Source organism: Eurosta solidaginis, chromosome 1 (genome assembly GCF_040869045.1).
Source record: "Eurosta solidaginis isolate ZX-2024a chromosome 1, ASM4086904v1, whole genome shotgun sequence".
Classification (NCBI taxonomy): Eukaryota; Metazoa; Arthropoda; class Insecta; order Diptera; family Tephritidae; genus Eurosta; species Eurosta solidaginis.
The window spans coordinates 35,588,262-35,604,959 of NC_090319.1; the positions used below are offsets into that span (position 1 = coordinate 35,588,262).

General features: G+C 34.0%; 1 protein-coding gene across 1 annotated transcript in view; it reads right to left on the reverse strand.

Annotated features, from left to right (window-relative positions):
• Sb (Stubble) overlaps positions 1-16,698 on the reverse strand; it is a 124,552-nt gene that overhangs the window by 76,659 nt on the left and 31,195 nt on the right. The window contains exon 2 of the mRNA XM_067786292.1: positions 1,011-2,029. The gene's annotated coding sequence lies outside the window, so the exon portion shown is untranslated. The remainder of the gene's footprint in view (positions 1-1,010; positions 2,030-16,698) is intronic.

A 16,698-nucleotide genomic window follows, 5' to 3' on the forward strand; every position in this document is an offset into this window, starting at 1 on the left:
GAGTTACTCCTACCCCAGAAAATGTTCAACATTTATAGTGCATACAACGAACATTCCAACTCACCATATTCACTCATATTAACAGAGTATATGTGGAACTTAAGAGCGAATTGAGAGTTTCACAGAGTTGCATTGCCACACCGCCATTTTATACAGGGTAAAAGTGTAACGCTTTTGCGTTGCGAGCAGGCAACAATTTTCACAAAAGAACGAAACACCCCGTAAAGGCATTGCCTGTTTTTTTAGAATAGAACAACAACCCTTGCGCGGCGTACAAAAGGCGTAACACTTTAGCCAGAAAAGAAAACGCTATTAGTTAACACATCGAGTACACGAGTCACGTGTACTTGGTACTCACGCCGTTTTTAGCATAATCTATGCTGATATTAAAAGATGGCAGACCTCAGTGCGCTCATTTTACCATGGAAACCAAAATGTTTATGAAATGTAGAATATAAATTGAAGGGCTCAGAACAAAAAGGATCTAAGTGACATTTTTTTTTTAAATTTAGTTATACCCATATTTGTATATTTAATATAGTGTCTATTTGTTGACAATGCGATCCAAGCCATTTTGGACATTTTAGTGCCATATATTTGCCAGGCCAAAAACGTACTAAATTTTATTGCATTAATGATTGGAGCCAAAAGGTTCTAAGTGCGCTCCTCCAAGCACTGACTGTATACTCGAAAAAATTCTACATGTTCTTTTGGCCGAGCAATCAACGTTCGAAATTTTATTGCAATAACTTTTGGAAATTTTTGCAATAAGTTTTGGAAATTTACAATTATTTTCCATCTGCAGTAAACATCCTTTGAATTAGCTGAATAACCTGCATTCATTTAGACAGGAATCATTTGAAACGCATTTACACAGAATTTAAAATAAGTAATTTACATTAACCTTAATTATCTCAATTCAACGTCGAGGTTACTTAGATCCTTTTGGTTCTAAGCCGTTCAATTTTTATAAGAAAAAATCTTACATCAAAAAGCTTTAGAGTACTCACCAAACATAAACTTTTTCTGCGAATTTCAACTCAAGCAATCAGTGCTGCGGTAGCGCGTTTGCAAAAATGTTACAATTAATAGGTAGAATACTGGATCGGGCGAAAAAATTGAATATAATTAATGTGTGACATCAACACGGTATACAGCCAAATATAACTGCACTTTAAGGCACTTAAACATACGCGGCCGATAGCACTCATGAAAACACGCAAAACAAAAACACACACGCGAAACAAACACAAACGTTTTATGTGCACTGGTTGACGACAGAAAGTTGCACTAATCACAGAGGCTTGACAGAAGCTTCATATGTGACGAATGTTGAAGAAGTTAGTGAAGTTGATTAGTACGTTTTGAAGATATGTTTTGTAGTTACATTCATTATTGTTGATTTTGTTGTTTGTAGCGATAGTAGGCAACAACATTCGCTGCAATTATTTTAGCAAAATTAATACATTTCGCTTGCATATGCGGTTAATGACTTTTTTTTGCAATTTTCTAATTTTTCATTTTTATTTTCATTTTTTATTATTAGTTTTAGCACAATTTTTTTTTTTATTATTATTACTTTTTTTAATATAATTGTTAAACCATTATGATGTTATATGTATGAGTTGCACAAAATAAAAAAGAAAAATACCTGCAAAATAACATTTTTGCTCAGTTTAGTATACACAAACAAATATGTTGCATACTTTCTTCAACTTCACTTTGTTGCAAACAACTCCACAAATTTAGGCTGTTAAGTTGCAAATTGATTTTTTGTTGCTTATGCGACTTTGTCATTTATCACTTCGTTTTTTCTTGCTTGCTTTGACAGAAGCACAATTATCATTCTCTTTATTGCTGAACTTGAAATCATTTTATCTGATGAAATTTCAAATCAAATATGGTAGTTAGAAATATATTTAAAATATTTTGCTTAATCCTAGGATTTATAGACTACTCGCACCTCTGCATTCAAATTTTTTCAAGATTTTGCTGCTGGAACAACACTTCCACAGTTTAGCATTTTTTACTGCAATTAGAGGGAAAAAAATACAGAAATTAGTTTAAGGAAATAAAAAATCGGGAAAATTATTTTTGTGTAAATTTATAAACCTTAGGTAAAATTGATTTTATGTAAAAAGTATGTGTTACAATTATAGAATTGTGGCAAATATTAGCATCACTATGATGTTAGTAAATAATCACAACAAAAAAAATAAGCAAGCAGCCACACTTATGTACATGTACACATTAAAGCAAGCAGCCACACTTATATATAACGCAACGAACAATATTCCACACACGTAATCAGCAACTCGAAGCGAATAGATTATTTCATATACACATATGAAGTCATCAGCTTAGAGCAGAAGTTGTTACTCACACATACACATGCATATATGTAGCTATGTGGGATACAACAATATGAACAGACGGCATGTGCGTGAAAAGTCTAGACCTTAGGAGAAATATACGACCGAGGCAACAGATAGTATAAAAGCAGCACAAACTAAGGAATAACTAATCAGTTTGATTAAAATATGCTAGTAATGAAGTATAATTGTGAAGTACTACTCCCAAAGTAGTCCAAATAAAGACCATTATGCAATACTGAATATTGGAGTTATTTATTCGACATTTCAGTGGAATAATCGGAATACCCCAAAATTCGTTACACTATGTCTAAGCTATAGTCACGATCACGAGAATATATGGAGGCGGAAGGCATCAGCGAATACATTGTTCTGATGAGAAGGAAGAACCAAACAAAAAAAAAATTAAGCAGGAGCAAGCTTTCGCGCAACCAGTAAATCTTAGAGTTTTACATGAAACCGACACGCTTGTGAATTTTCCCATTGATTCAGATAACGTAGAAAATAGAAAACCAGGAAACACATACCTGCAGCGATTCGAACTAATTTCGAACTAGCGCCGAACTTTTGCATTAAATTGTACTTTTAACATTGTGATGTCCTATGAAACGACCTTTTCAGCGCGCTCTTAACTGGTTCAATCATAGCCGGTTTCGCTGGTTAGACTTCAGTGTTGTCGGTACAAGTGTGGCTTCCAACTGTCCCGGTAAGAGCCTTGTTAACAGCAGTTCGGAGGTAGTAATTAAAGCAGTTATGCGAGATGGTCGTTTTGCATGTCTGCCATCCAATTTTTTTACTGGGATATAACATTCAGAAAGAATAGATATCAGTACAAAAGAACTGCTATCTTCGTGAAAAATCGAAAAAAAAAAATCAAAAATAAACATATCTCACTCAGAAAGCCCTTTTTTGTTCTTGGATATTATTTGTAATCTGTGATAAACCGAATTGCTTTTTCTGGTTAGCGGTTTAATGAAATCTTTGGTTAAAACTTAATAAGTGAAATTCATCAAAAATATGTCTGTGTTAAAATTTTGCGCTGCATTCCGTCTATTTATATCAGAGATGCTCACAAAGCTTCGTAGAGCGGTCGTGCACAACGTCGACAGAGCTTCGAGAGTCAACGTAATTTGTGATAGTATGAGTTTACATGGAGAACGGTTGAGGATAGAATTCACTTATAAAATGTGTACTGCTTGAAGCAAATATACGAAACATTTGTTTAAGCTGCAGACATTGTTGCTTTATCGGTAACCGTATCGGTAACCTTATAAGAGCTGATTCGACCAACCTTATGGGAATCAATACAATCGATTATTGGTGCCGCTAAGGTCGTAACCGTATCGTAGCCAACCAATTGGTTTTTGGTTTACCGTCGTAACGATAAACAGCTGATTACGTTAGGGATACGACTACAGCGATACGATATACGGTACCAATGACTCCCGCTTTACGCTCGAATTTGTTTCGCTCTCACGAGGGATTCATCTCAAATTTCTACTGGCAACAATCCCAGATAAATCCCTCGCTCAAATGTGGCAGCTATCACGAAAAGCGGGCCAAAAATTTCGGTAACTTTAGTTTGACCTACAACTGTAGAAATGCGTTCATAAATTCTGGGAAAAAGGATAAAAATACTTGTTTTAGTGTAAATATTATTAGTTCGAAGGCGGAGGGTAAATATTGTTTCCCATTCGAAAGTTATCACTAAAAAGAGGATTTGTAAATATGAAGTCCCGATGCAACCAGTCCATTTTGATCACAGAAACTGGAACGTTAGACATGTAAGATCAGCTTTATCCACTAAATGATGTTAACTATCGTATCCTAGGTCCGATTTACTCCAATTTCAAAAGAATATTTGATTTTCACTGTGAGTTAAATGCGTTACAAGATTTGACTAAGTAATTTAATCAAAATGTAAATTTTACTTAGATTTCTTTATATTTAACTCTAAATAGTCGTATTATTTTTGACTAAATTTGATTAAATGATTGAAACATTGAAAATCGCCGAAATGTGAGTCTAAAATCCCCATATTCAGATTTATTCGTTTTTGTTTGGAGTGGCATCATTGGCAAAAATGTGCATTTTGACAACGCTCTCTCGAAACAAAGAGTTGCAAATCCATTCATCTATGGCTTGAAGTACACGCTAAAACTGATTGACGGCTTGCTTCACTGATTCTTTGTAACTCACACGACATGTAGGTATACGATGAATAAATTTCCGAAGCTCTACGAAACTCACGAGTGCACCATTATCGTGTGAGAGCAGCGACTAAAGGGCCCATTACTGATACTTAGCATAGACTTGACTTGACTTGAGAACTGTCACTTACAGTGCTGTTAAATGAACATTGCATGTTACTAATTACTCAAAACTTAGCAACACCTAACTTGACTTAGAAATCTGTTGAATATTGATTTTCTATGTAAGTTCTAAGTGACGTTTACATTTTGAGATGCCATTTGTTTGTTTCAATTTCATTTTGACACTGTGCCCAACTGTGTCTATTCTAAGTATTAGTAATGGGCCCTTAAGATTCAGCAGTGAATCAGTTTTCGCTTGCACTTCAAGCAGTAAGAATCTCTTGTGTAAATTCTATGTGCTTGTTTGAAGTTCTGTTGGCTTTGTGCACCACTGATTTATGTAAAGGTAGTGTTTAAAAATTGTTTAGTTCATTTTGATAATTTTTTTCAAAGCTTGTGAAACGTGCTTTTTCCAAGGCTGAAAAAAACTTTTTTTTTTAATTTATTGGAATAGTATTGGAATTCTTTGTGCACCGAAAATTTAATGCACTGTGCCCAACTATGACAATAGTATAACAATGACTACAAACTGTTTATAACTCCTGAAACTGTTTAACACAAGTCTGTCACCTCACGCTACTCACACACACACTACCATACATATTAATTATAGTTTCCCAGTGGGGTTTCTGTAATATTCTCGCCATTGCATTGTGTTTCGAATGTGCTGCAACATTTTCGAATGAGCTACAATATTTTCCATTGTGCAAACAAGTGGCAACATTGACAGCAAAGCTTAAGCTGAAAATACCAACAACAAGTGGCAAGACACTAAAAGAAAATGTTGCTTAGTAAACGCCAAATAGCGGTCATATTTGTTTTAGTACTTTTTTTTTAAATTCTAACATACCGTTAGAGTTAAGTAAATAATTTTTTATTGTTATTGCTATTGTTATTTGTGTTGTTGTTGTTGTACGAGTATCTCTGTAGATGGGATTCTTTGAGATGCAAGTCTTCCGCTTCAACTTTATTTAGCTTCTTAGGTGGCTCACACGTGTCTGTATGTACATTTGTTCGTATGACAATGTGAAAACAACAACACAAAGAGCAATAAGTCTGTGCAGAAAGTAAAAAAACTAAAACGAAAACAATAACAAAGAAGTATAAACGAGGAGAAACAGTTAAAATTATGCAATACAATAAATGGCACAAACATTTCAAGCTGCTCATCCACCTGTTGTAAGTTAATCACTGAAAAATGTTTTGGCAGCAAATAGCAAAAGTAGTAGAAGAAGAAGAACGCGGATAAGAGGAGTAAAGTGCGAGCGTGGCAATATGAGATCATATTATAAAAACAATTTAAATGCAAATTACTCATACAGTCATGACTTGGCTCTAAGGAAATAGGAGGCAAACGACGAAGCGCGCGACAATGTATGAGCGTAAGATGCATTACAACAAAAGTGCAACAACAATGTAGGTAAATGAATTTCACAAGCAATTGACAATTTGTGTGTAGCTTGCAACAAATGCTTAAACATTGTTACGAATGCAATAAAAAAACAACAACAACTCAAACATATTTATTCGTGATAGCAGTCAGACTTAACTGCCGCATGCAACTTTGCTTTTGAATGTGATAATTTTTAATTTATTTAAACTTTTGTTTTTTTGCATAAAATTTTCACACAAGAGTGGTAAGAATTTAATTAATCGACTTTTCAGTAAATAAGAAGAATAAAAATGCATATTATGAATTTCAAATATGCTAAAGGTTTCAGCAAAATGTACTTTTAGCACAAATTGTAAATAAAATTTTAGTCCCAGCGAATTATTATGGGCACAACAGTGCGAACTTTAGAGCGAATTCAAGCTTGTAGGCAAAGCGAAGGCGAAGGCAAATGTTAAGTTAGGATTTTTAGGGGAATGCGAATTCTGAAACAAATGTGAATACAAATAAGAAGATGAATTCATGAGTGAACATTAAGCCGAGTACGCCTGAAAACTTTTGCGGCATTCGGATCGAATTTGGAGTTTTTTGCACTTTTGAAGCAAACCAAAGAAATAATTAGCGAATTTCCTATAAAAATCGCCATATAACTCCCCGTGATTGATTGCTTTGAGAATTCGCCTAAGGAGTTGTTTTTGCATTCATCAAAATCATCAGCGCATTGAATTCGCCGAAGAAATGCCTTCGATACACCCAAGGCGAATCCAAACCAGGTGGTGGCAAAGCGAATTCAACCAATTCGCAATGCAGAAGAATTTCAAGCCAAAAGAAAATGGTCATTGATTTCGATTAACTCACATATTGTAGTACAAGACGTTGTATGGAAAATGGATTAAGAAGAAGCAATCAGCTGTTGGGATAACAACACCTGCTACTGAATTCGCCTTGTATACTCCATTAAATTCTCGCGGTCTGCCTAAACTTTGATTACAATTCATAAGTGATATTTGAGAGTTAATTAAAATCACTCAAAAAATGGACTTATATTTGCCATAAAATTTTCACTACCCCAAATGAAATATTCGTCAATTAAAAGTCACCAAAAAAAAAAAAAAAATAAAAATTCACTTGAAATTTGTCCGAAAATTGGGCATCAAAAATGCCCACACTTATTACTAAAAGTTGGCTGGAACTCTTCAGCGTTATGGACCAACAAACTTTGGAAGCCCAAAGAAAATGGCTGAAGTTCAGGGGCAAAGTTTGTTGCTGTTGTTGTTATAGCCATAAGAGCACTCTCCGAAGGATTTGTGGAGTGTTATCGATGTTGATGGCAGGGTTGCGTGATTTTGATTTGAATGAATCACGAATCCAAAAATAAAATGTATCTTTTATTTAAAATATTTTTTCAAATCAAATATATTTTTACATTTTTTACAAATTTTATCACAAAAATTGACGGACTAGTTTGCATACAAACAGACAGACGGACATAGCTTAATCAACTCAGCTCTTCATCCAGATCGTTCGGTATACTTATTATGCGATGAAATGCGATGAAATGAGTCATTTCGGAAATGCGATCTGTGTGAGGAAATGCGCCGCATTTAGAATTTTCTTCCCAATTCGCAAGGAAATTGCTCGAACCTTGGTCTTATTGCTAGAATAAAAGGCCACATTTATTAAGCTTGTCGAAGGGGAACCCCTGTACTAAAGTTTAAGCAAGTCGCTCCATTAATAATAGTATTTTGAATAGGTCGGTTTCTGGTCCAATCGCCAAATAATGAGCTAGTCACGCAAATACCCATACACCGAATTTCAAGGAAATCGCACTGGCACTATTTTATTTAGAATAGGTCAGCCCTTAGGAAAAAAACCATGCCTTTTACCGTTTTGAGAATAAAATATAGAACTCTGTACATTTTCGCGTTATACGGTGGTGGTTTAGGTGTGATGTTCCGATCCCGTACAGCCCTTCACATTATGTAATATATAGAGACTAGCGGGGTACCCCGGCGTTGCTCGGGTTGGGCAGATACTAATCTAAATAAGAAGATGTATTTTAACGCATTCCTTGCCGTTACTCAAAGTCAAGCAATCAGTATATACGATTTTATTGATCTTCTTCAAAATCTATTGCCCAATTTTTCTCATTCTTACCCTTTATAATTTCCTTATCTCCCCCTCTTGTTTTTTTACACCCTCTACCTCTCTCCTTTTTATCATTATTTGCTTTATTTTTCAAATTTTATTTTGTCACACACAATTCATACTCAAAGTCTCATAACTTAATCAAAATATTTTAGCTGGACAATTTTTGTCTATCATCTATTTTTACAATGGAATGCTTAAATTTAATAAAAACTTTTAAATTACTCAATGCAATCGCTTAAATTTTTTGTGAATTCAATGCTATGACCAAACAAAAGTGCTGCACTTAAGTACGTACATGGCGTATGAGTAACTTTTGCTGACATACAAAATTTGTCGCACCACCCAGTGGCGCACCTGAAATTGAAAAAAAAAAAAATTTATTTAAAATTCTTAGTTCTGCAATATGAAAAACATTCGTCTTGATCGAGGGAACCTATAGCCAAAATTTGGTGATGATTGAAGTGTGGGAAATACGTTTCCATAGAGAACACACCTACACACACACAGAATTTAATTTTTTTTTATATATATTTGGAAATAACTTCCAGGTTAGCTGAAGTCATCGGAGATTACTCAAACTTAGAAATGACTACCAACATCGATTGCAATTTAAAAAAAAAATAAAAAATATAGCAATAACAAAAAATTAAATACATACATCATCATCATCATCATTAATTGGCCTTAACCGCCTAAGCGATTTTGGCCGTTTCGTAACACGTCACGAAAGCTATCCCTGTTTCGGGAGCACCAATGGATATCAAGTCCTCCTTCACCTACCTTTCCCAAAACAGTGGAGATCTTCCCCTTTCTCTGCTTCCCAACTGTGGTGTCGACTGAAATACTTTATTGGCCGGAGCGTCTTTGTCTATTCACATAACATGACCGAAGCCTTGAATTTTACATACATCACAACAACAAAAAAATCAAATACATATATCACAACAATAACAACAAACTTTCAACAAATGCGAGCTACTTATACATACAAACATATGTACGAAACATGATGCCAAAAAAATGATATTTTCAGCGCAGCGCAACTGATGAGTATTAGCAACACATTTGCAGGGAACCATTAAAATCTGCAACAGCAACAACAACAAAACGACAAACATAGTATGCATAGTAAAAAAGGAATTGCAGTGACACGAAAGATTGATTTGAAAATATTAAGTTGAAGTTGGTAGAGAAAAAACGGTACTTTAAAAACAGTAGTAATTGAAAACCAACAAAACCAACAAACAATGCCAAGCAGCAGTAAAGTGTGGTTATTGCCGCGTGAAAACAACAAAAAAAAAACAATTGTGTAGTGCGTAAAAAAATGTAACCCAATTAACATTTTTGTGAAAACTCAAATTGAAATGCATTTGAAAACTTAACTTTTTTTAAAATCTGAAATTTTTAGTCTCAAATGCATTTAATTTAACAATTGACAGTTTTCTCAAATTGAAAGGCACAGTTTGAATATTGAATTTTCATAAGTTCTCAAGTTGAGAAATCCCATATACTCAAAAAATAAACTCACATAACAGTGGAACGGAATGGAATTGGAGAGCTCTTATCAAATCGTTTACATAGTTCTTATTTTTCTCTTTTGTTTATTGGAACATATCTAAATAAATACAACAAAATTTTGTACTTATGTAAATATGTATATTTGCTAGTTGCCGCTTAATATACGGCAAAAGAACAACAAGCAACATGTTGCTGGTATACTTCGTAAGGCAGCAACAACAAAAATAATGACGACGCCATTAGCGCTGATTGGCAACATAGATATGCAGTATCTACATATGTATAAAAGCAGCAATAACAGCAACATTTGTTTACTTCAGCGCACTAGTGCATATATTTATTGCATATACAGTGACGTACAACACAAAAGAGGCAGCTAATTTTATACTTAATTAATACTTAATTTTTCTATATTTTGTCTTTTTTTAATTATTTATCTTTTTATTTTGAATGGCATTGCGTTAAGTTGATGTCTCACATAAATCAAACAAGTTATATCAGCTAACCAATAAATACGGAAGCAGTGACGTATGACTTTTAGTTTAGCTTGAAAAGACTGGGCCGAAAAATGATTATTCCGCCCGACACTTAGAATACGAATTTGCCACTGTGATTCTCTTTAATTTAAAGATTGTTATAGAAAGGTCAGCGATAATAAAAGTAATAAATTTAGCTCTCGTCTCTTTTCGAGTTTAGGTCATTGGTCCGTAAGATTATTGTAATGTAAAATATTTAAAGAGCCGTAGCTCCTGGCAGGATCGCCATGTAACGTAATAAGTAAATCAACAACAATTTGGTTTGAGGGTTCAAATTGAATTCATTCTTTATTCACGAAATACTTTCTTTTATACGAAATATTACAATTTACTAATACATATTTACGCTAATACTTTCAAACTAGACGTACATGACTTCATAGTAAACAATTGCTAGTCAGCATATTCTAATAACCCATTTATGTATATATGCATGGGGTTCTACAAAGCCAGTGTGACTAAGCGACATATGTGTCGGTCAATGTGACGGGTTGACAAATGTAAACAAACTCATGCTGAGTTCGAGTGATTATCTGGGTCAGTAAAATATAACTACTTGTGTGGTCTATAAGTGTGTGTATATTTTGTATCGTTAAATGCATTAGAAAAATTAAAAAAAAAAAAAACAATTATTATCATTGAAAAAAAAAATAATTGTTCTGGCCTTGAGCTCGAATCGAACCTTGAACTAAACGATTATGTTTTTAAATTTAAAAAGACACTTTATAAAATTTAACGAAATGTTCTTTAGTTTCACCATTTTACAAATGTATATATATTAATTTATTAACTTCAACCAAACTTATTTTAAACTTATCGATACTTTTCGAAATTGAATTAAACTCATTTCACGATTTAGCGAAATCTTTATTTTATTACTAAATATTTTTTTTTAATAAAACAGCATTTTAATTTTATATTTATTTGAAAAACTTATTCAAATATTGAGAAAAGTCTTTACCACAGAATAACTATTTTTAACTTTCGTTTTCTTTTCTAAACGAAACGTTTTTAATTTGACGAATCTTTTTTACTTAACGTTTTACTAACGTTTTAATTCAATGAAACTTTTTTTAACTTTAAAACCGAAACATTAAAAACTAAACAAAACGTTTCAAACTTAACGAAATTTTTTTAAACTTAACGAAACTTTTTAGACTTAACGAAACTTTTTAGACTTAACGACCCCTCTTAATTTTAACGAAATTTTTTAAATAACTTATAAATAAACGTAAGGCGCGATAACCTCCGAAGAGATTTTAGACCGAGCTTCTCTCCCCATTTGTGTCGTGCTCCTTTTTAATTTTTTCTACAATTTGGCGGGACGAGAGCTAGATGTTTTACGCCGACTACGAATGGCATCTGCAAAGCAGATGAGTTTTCACTGAGAGCTTTTGGGTGCAGAAATTCACTCAGAGTGCTTGCCAAACATTGCCTAGGGGCGACCCCGCTTAGGAACATTTTCTTCTAATTGAAAAACCTTGTTTCTAAAATTTTGATGTTGATTTGCCCGGGCAGATCCGCGGAGAGGGGGGCAGCCAGGGTTATTGCCCTGAGGCCCGGAAGGTTTTTGGGGGCCCGATAAGGCAAACCAGTATTGACAGTACTCTAACTAGGGTTTCATAAATACATACATATTTTGTTTTAAAATTGAAAATCACTTAACTAAAATCATAAGCATCCGATCAAATACTATGGGGCATAGTCATAGTCGACACAAAATGTGACTTTAAGGTAGATAAACGCTTTTGACACAATTTTGAAAGCGCTATCTGTCAAAAATGCTTCAACTAACTTAAAATCACACTTTATTTCGACTTCCCAACGACTTAAGTGGTCGCCATCTCTTTCAAATCATACTCCATACTACTCTAAAAAAAAAATGGAGAAAAAGTAAAGCGTGATTGGCTCGTTTGGAGTGCAACAAAAGAAGCGACGGCTTTTCAGCAAAATTTCTGAAAATACCCGATCAGCTTTGATAAAATCTTCAGGTTATTCTAAAGAAAGAGGTTGGAAGAGGTTACACGACAAAATTCCTAAACATGAAAATAGGCAAAATCATAAAACTTGCTATAAGAGTGACGCCAATATGAAATGAGAATTCGAAATGCAAGTTCAGTGGATTTTCTCTTAGCGGAAACCCTTAAAAATTAAGCAGCTCGCTGGAGAGAGATACTTCGCAGAACTCTTGATGTTGTTTTATTTCTTGGAGAAAAAGGATTGGCATTTAGAGGGGATAATTCATTGATCGGAAATCCAAAAAATGGAAACTTTCTTGGTATTTTGGATCTGATTAGCAACTATGATCCCCTATTGTATGAACATTTGGAGAAATTGAGGGAATCTCAAACGAAAAAGAATCGTCTCCAAGCACATTATTTGTTTAATGGAATACAAAATGAGTTCATAGAAATCTGTGCAAGTCAAGTATTTAGAAAGATGAAGGCAAGAGAAAGTTCGTCAAGTACTACACAGTAATAGTGGATGCAACCGCTTATTCGGCGGATATTGAGCAGACTGTTTTTATATTGCGTTATGTTTTATTTGACAGGGACTCCGGAAAATGGAAAATCCAAGAACGCTTCTTAGAGTTTGTCGATTGTGACGCAAAAACAGGAGAAGCTATCGCTGAGCTGATTCGCAGCACTCTAAAAAAGCACAATATTCCCCTGGATGACTGCCGTGGGCAAGGGTATGATAATGGTAGTAATATGAGCGGCCATTACAAAGGAGCGCAGAGTCATATCCAGAGAGACTTGCTCGTAGCATTAGTTTTGAATCGGTAATTTCCAGATTCGCAGACCAAAAAGAATGGAAGGTTTTCCTTGGCTGATTCAAGCTCTTAAAATGTACATATTTAGAAAAAGTTAATTTAAGCAAATCAAACAATGAAATCTAGCATTCCATTTATGTAAGTGCTCCAGTAAATCTTATTTTATATGAAATAAAACTGATAATGTGAATTGAAAAATTTATGTGTGTTATGTTATTTTTTTTTTAATGGATTGAGTTTATTTTTTAGGAGGGCCCGTAAACGCGAACTGTCCCAGGGGCCCGGCTCGGCTCTCTGCGGCCCTGTGCTCAAGGCATGAACCCAGGATCTTCGGTGTGGTGGGTGGAGCGCGCTACCATCAACCATCACACCACTTAATGAGCATATTTTAAAATTTATTAACAGTTTTTTCAAATACAAACAAACGTTTTATTTTTATTGAAATATTGTTGATTTTTATAATTTTTTATACATAAATATTTTTTATATTAAATACATAATCTGTTTAATTTACTTAAACAACTTTTCCAAATATTGAAAAAAGATTATTGTAAACAGCAACAATTTTTGTATGAATTTGCAACTTTTTTAAAACTTGACGAAATTATTCTTATGTGCTGACAGCTCCCTTATACTTCACAAATTTTTATTTTTTACTGAACGAAACAAATAGACTTCGTTGAAATTAACTTAAACATCTTATTTAAGTGGTTCTGGTTTAAAAGATATAAAAATATCTTTACATTGGAATCAACCTTCTCTTATTATTATACACAACACTGTACTTACATAATGTTATACACACATGCATACATACTTACAGTACAGAACGTTTGGCAACGATAACGCAAAAATTAATTAACTGCACATTAACGTTGTTGTGGCGCAACAAATGCAACAAATAAAAGTTGGACGGCAACTGCCATTCGAAAGCCAACAACCGACAATTGGAAGTCGGCATTTTGCCACAAGTGTGAACAACAGCAATAGTCAGCAACAACAACAGGAGCAACAGAAAGCTAGCACCGCATTTATTTATGTTTATTTTTAAGTTAGAGCAACTGTAAAAGAACAGTTGTATTTTAAAAAGCACACATTGCCATAGATAAATATTAACATTTTTACAAGAACTAATTATACATATATGGGTATTAGGGTGGCCCTTATTTTCCAAAGTGTTCTGATTCTCGACCTCACTCGGGTACTGGTCATTTTCTTCTATATAATGAAGGAAAAAAAAACTGTTTTCATCTGTATCATATTGTAGCAAATTTCAGAACTCCTTGATTATTTTGCTACTTCTGTTATTGTCTCTGGACAGTCGGAAAAATAGTTTAAATATTAAGTATTGCAAAATGGCCTTTATTTATACTACTTTGGTAGTAGTGCTTCACAATTACATTACTCGCGTACTTTAATGATAACGTGTTAAAATCAAAATAATTGATTATGCCTCAGCTTTTGCTGCTTTTATACTCTCTGTTATCTCGTTCGCCTATTTCTCCTAGCATCTATAAATATTCACGAATAGCCTTCTCGAACGGTTGCTTATTTATTTCCCATTTTTGTACTCATACTTATGTTTGCCTTCTTGTTATATGTGTGCATTTGTCTGAGTAATAACTTCTGCGCTTCCTGCTGTTGTTCACATGTATGGGTAATAATGCTCTCATTTTTGCCTTCTATGCATATATGTGTATATGGCTGAGTAATATTCGCCGTTTATTCCTGTGTACATGGATGTGTGGCTGCTTACTACGCCGTTATTGTACATTCATTTGCCAGTAGCATAATGACTTATCGAATATGCTAATATTTGAAACAATATTATATTTTAGTCTGTAAGACTGTTATTAATGGACCGATTTCTAACATTGTAGTCCTTTCATAAAAGCAAAGAATTAAAGACGGAAAAAATGCTTTGAAAAGGAGTAAACATTTCTAGGCTAAAGAATATTGTCACGGATATTAGCATCCCTAAGCTATACCATCACTAAAGGCTCCATTACTGATACTTAGCATAGACTTGACTTGGCTTGCGAACTGTCACTTACAGTTCTGTTAAATTAACATTGCATGTTACTGATTACTCAAAACTTAACTAGACTTAGAAGTCTGTTAAATTTTGATTTTCTATGTAAGTTCTAAGTGACGTTTACATTTTGAGATGCCATTTGTTTGTTTCCATTTCATTTTGACATTTTGTCATACAAATTGACATTTATTTAAAAATAAATTTCAACGCTGATTATGATGCCAGATTTTATGCGCCAAGTGGAGTATAATCGTGGCTAAGTTGCCAAGTTTACGCCAAGTCAAGTCAAGTCTATGCTAAGTATCAGTAATGGGGGCTTAAGGCGATGCTAAGCGATGTTTACGTCAATAATCAAATCATGTATACACATATATAAGGCAGCCGAGAGATGTCACACATAGATGCATTTACTTATACGCCTATGTGTGTGCTAGAGACTGTAAACTACAAACTCACATACATCTGAGAGACGCTGAAAAGTAGAAAATTGTAAACAAGTAGAAACTATATGAGAACTATAAACACTCGAAATAGTTGGTAAGTTCTGGAAATAGAAGAGCCTAGATGTATGCAGCGTAAACTATAAAAGCGGCACAAGCGAGTAAAATGGAATTCAGTTTGATTTGAGTTGTCAAGCAGTTCCGATTAAGACGATATCTAGCGAGCAATAGCAGTATTATTTTGAATAGCAGAGTTTCATTGAGCTATCAATCAGTGTGGTTATTAAGCAAGCTATTCGTTGCACAGTTTGAGTGTTATTGTGAAGTACTTTAATAAAGGTCATTTTGCATTACTACAAATTGGAGTTATTTATTCAACAGTTTAGTGATTCGAACTTAGCAGAGGATTGCAAATAAGAGGATTTGCAAGTAAATTCGTTACAATATGAACACTTGAAATGTTTAGAGTTTGTTCTTTTACAGGACTTTAAGTTCCTTGCGCAATCTTTAAATATTTATAGATTGACATAAGACTTTGTATTTATTCCTGTTTGCGCCAATCTCATTTGGTGGAAGATGAGATGGTGAGATCGAAAATCCAAACACTTTTTTTATTCTCCATACAATAAAGAGCCACCCTAATGTACATATGTGTGCATGAACGTATGTGAATATTTACGTCTGCTTGCATTTAGCCACATGACCTACGAATGAATGTCAGGTAGGCGGTGCAGTAAAAACGGGTGCAACAAGTGCCAATTTTGCTAGTATTTAAGTTATTGTTTGATTCGTTAAAATAGGCGTAGGCGAATATAGAGCAAGTAACTGGAAAATTAAGGAGGACTAAGTAAGTAAATGTAATGACAAAAAAAATGCATACTCACTAATGTGAAATTACAATGAGGTAGGAATGCAAAATCATGTTTGTAAGTTTACACGTGTAAAAGTTGAGAATCGTACGCATTTGCTGTATGTCGCTTTCTAAATAAATTTCAGTACACCAGTATTTATTGACGTATTCTCTCATATACATAAAAGTGCTGCGCTTTGGTTTTAAGACCTACCGAAACTTAACGAAAGTTATTTTACATAATGAAACTTAACGAACTATCTTTTACAAAGCAAAGCTTAACGAAACAACTTTATTTAGCGACACTTTACACTTATTTCA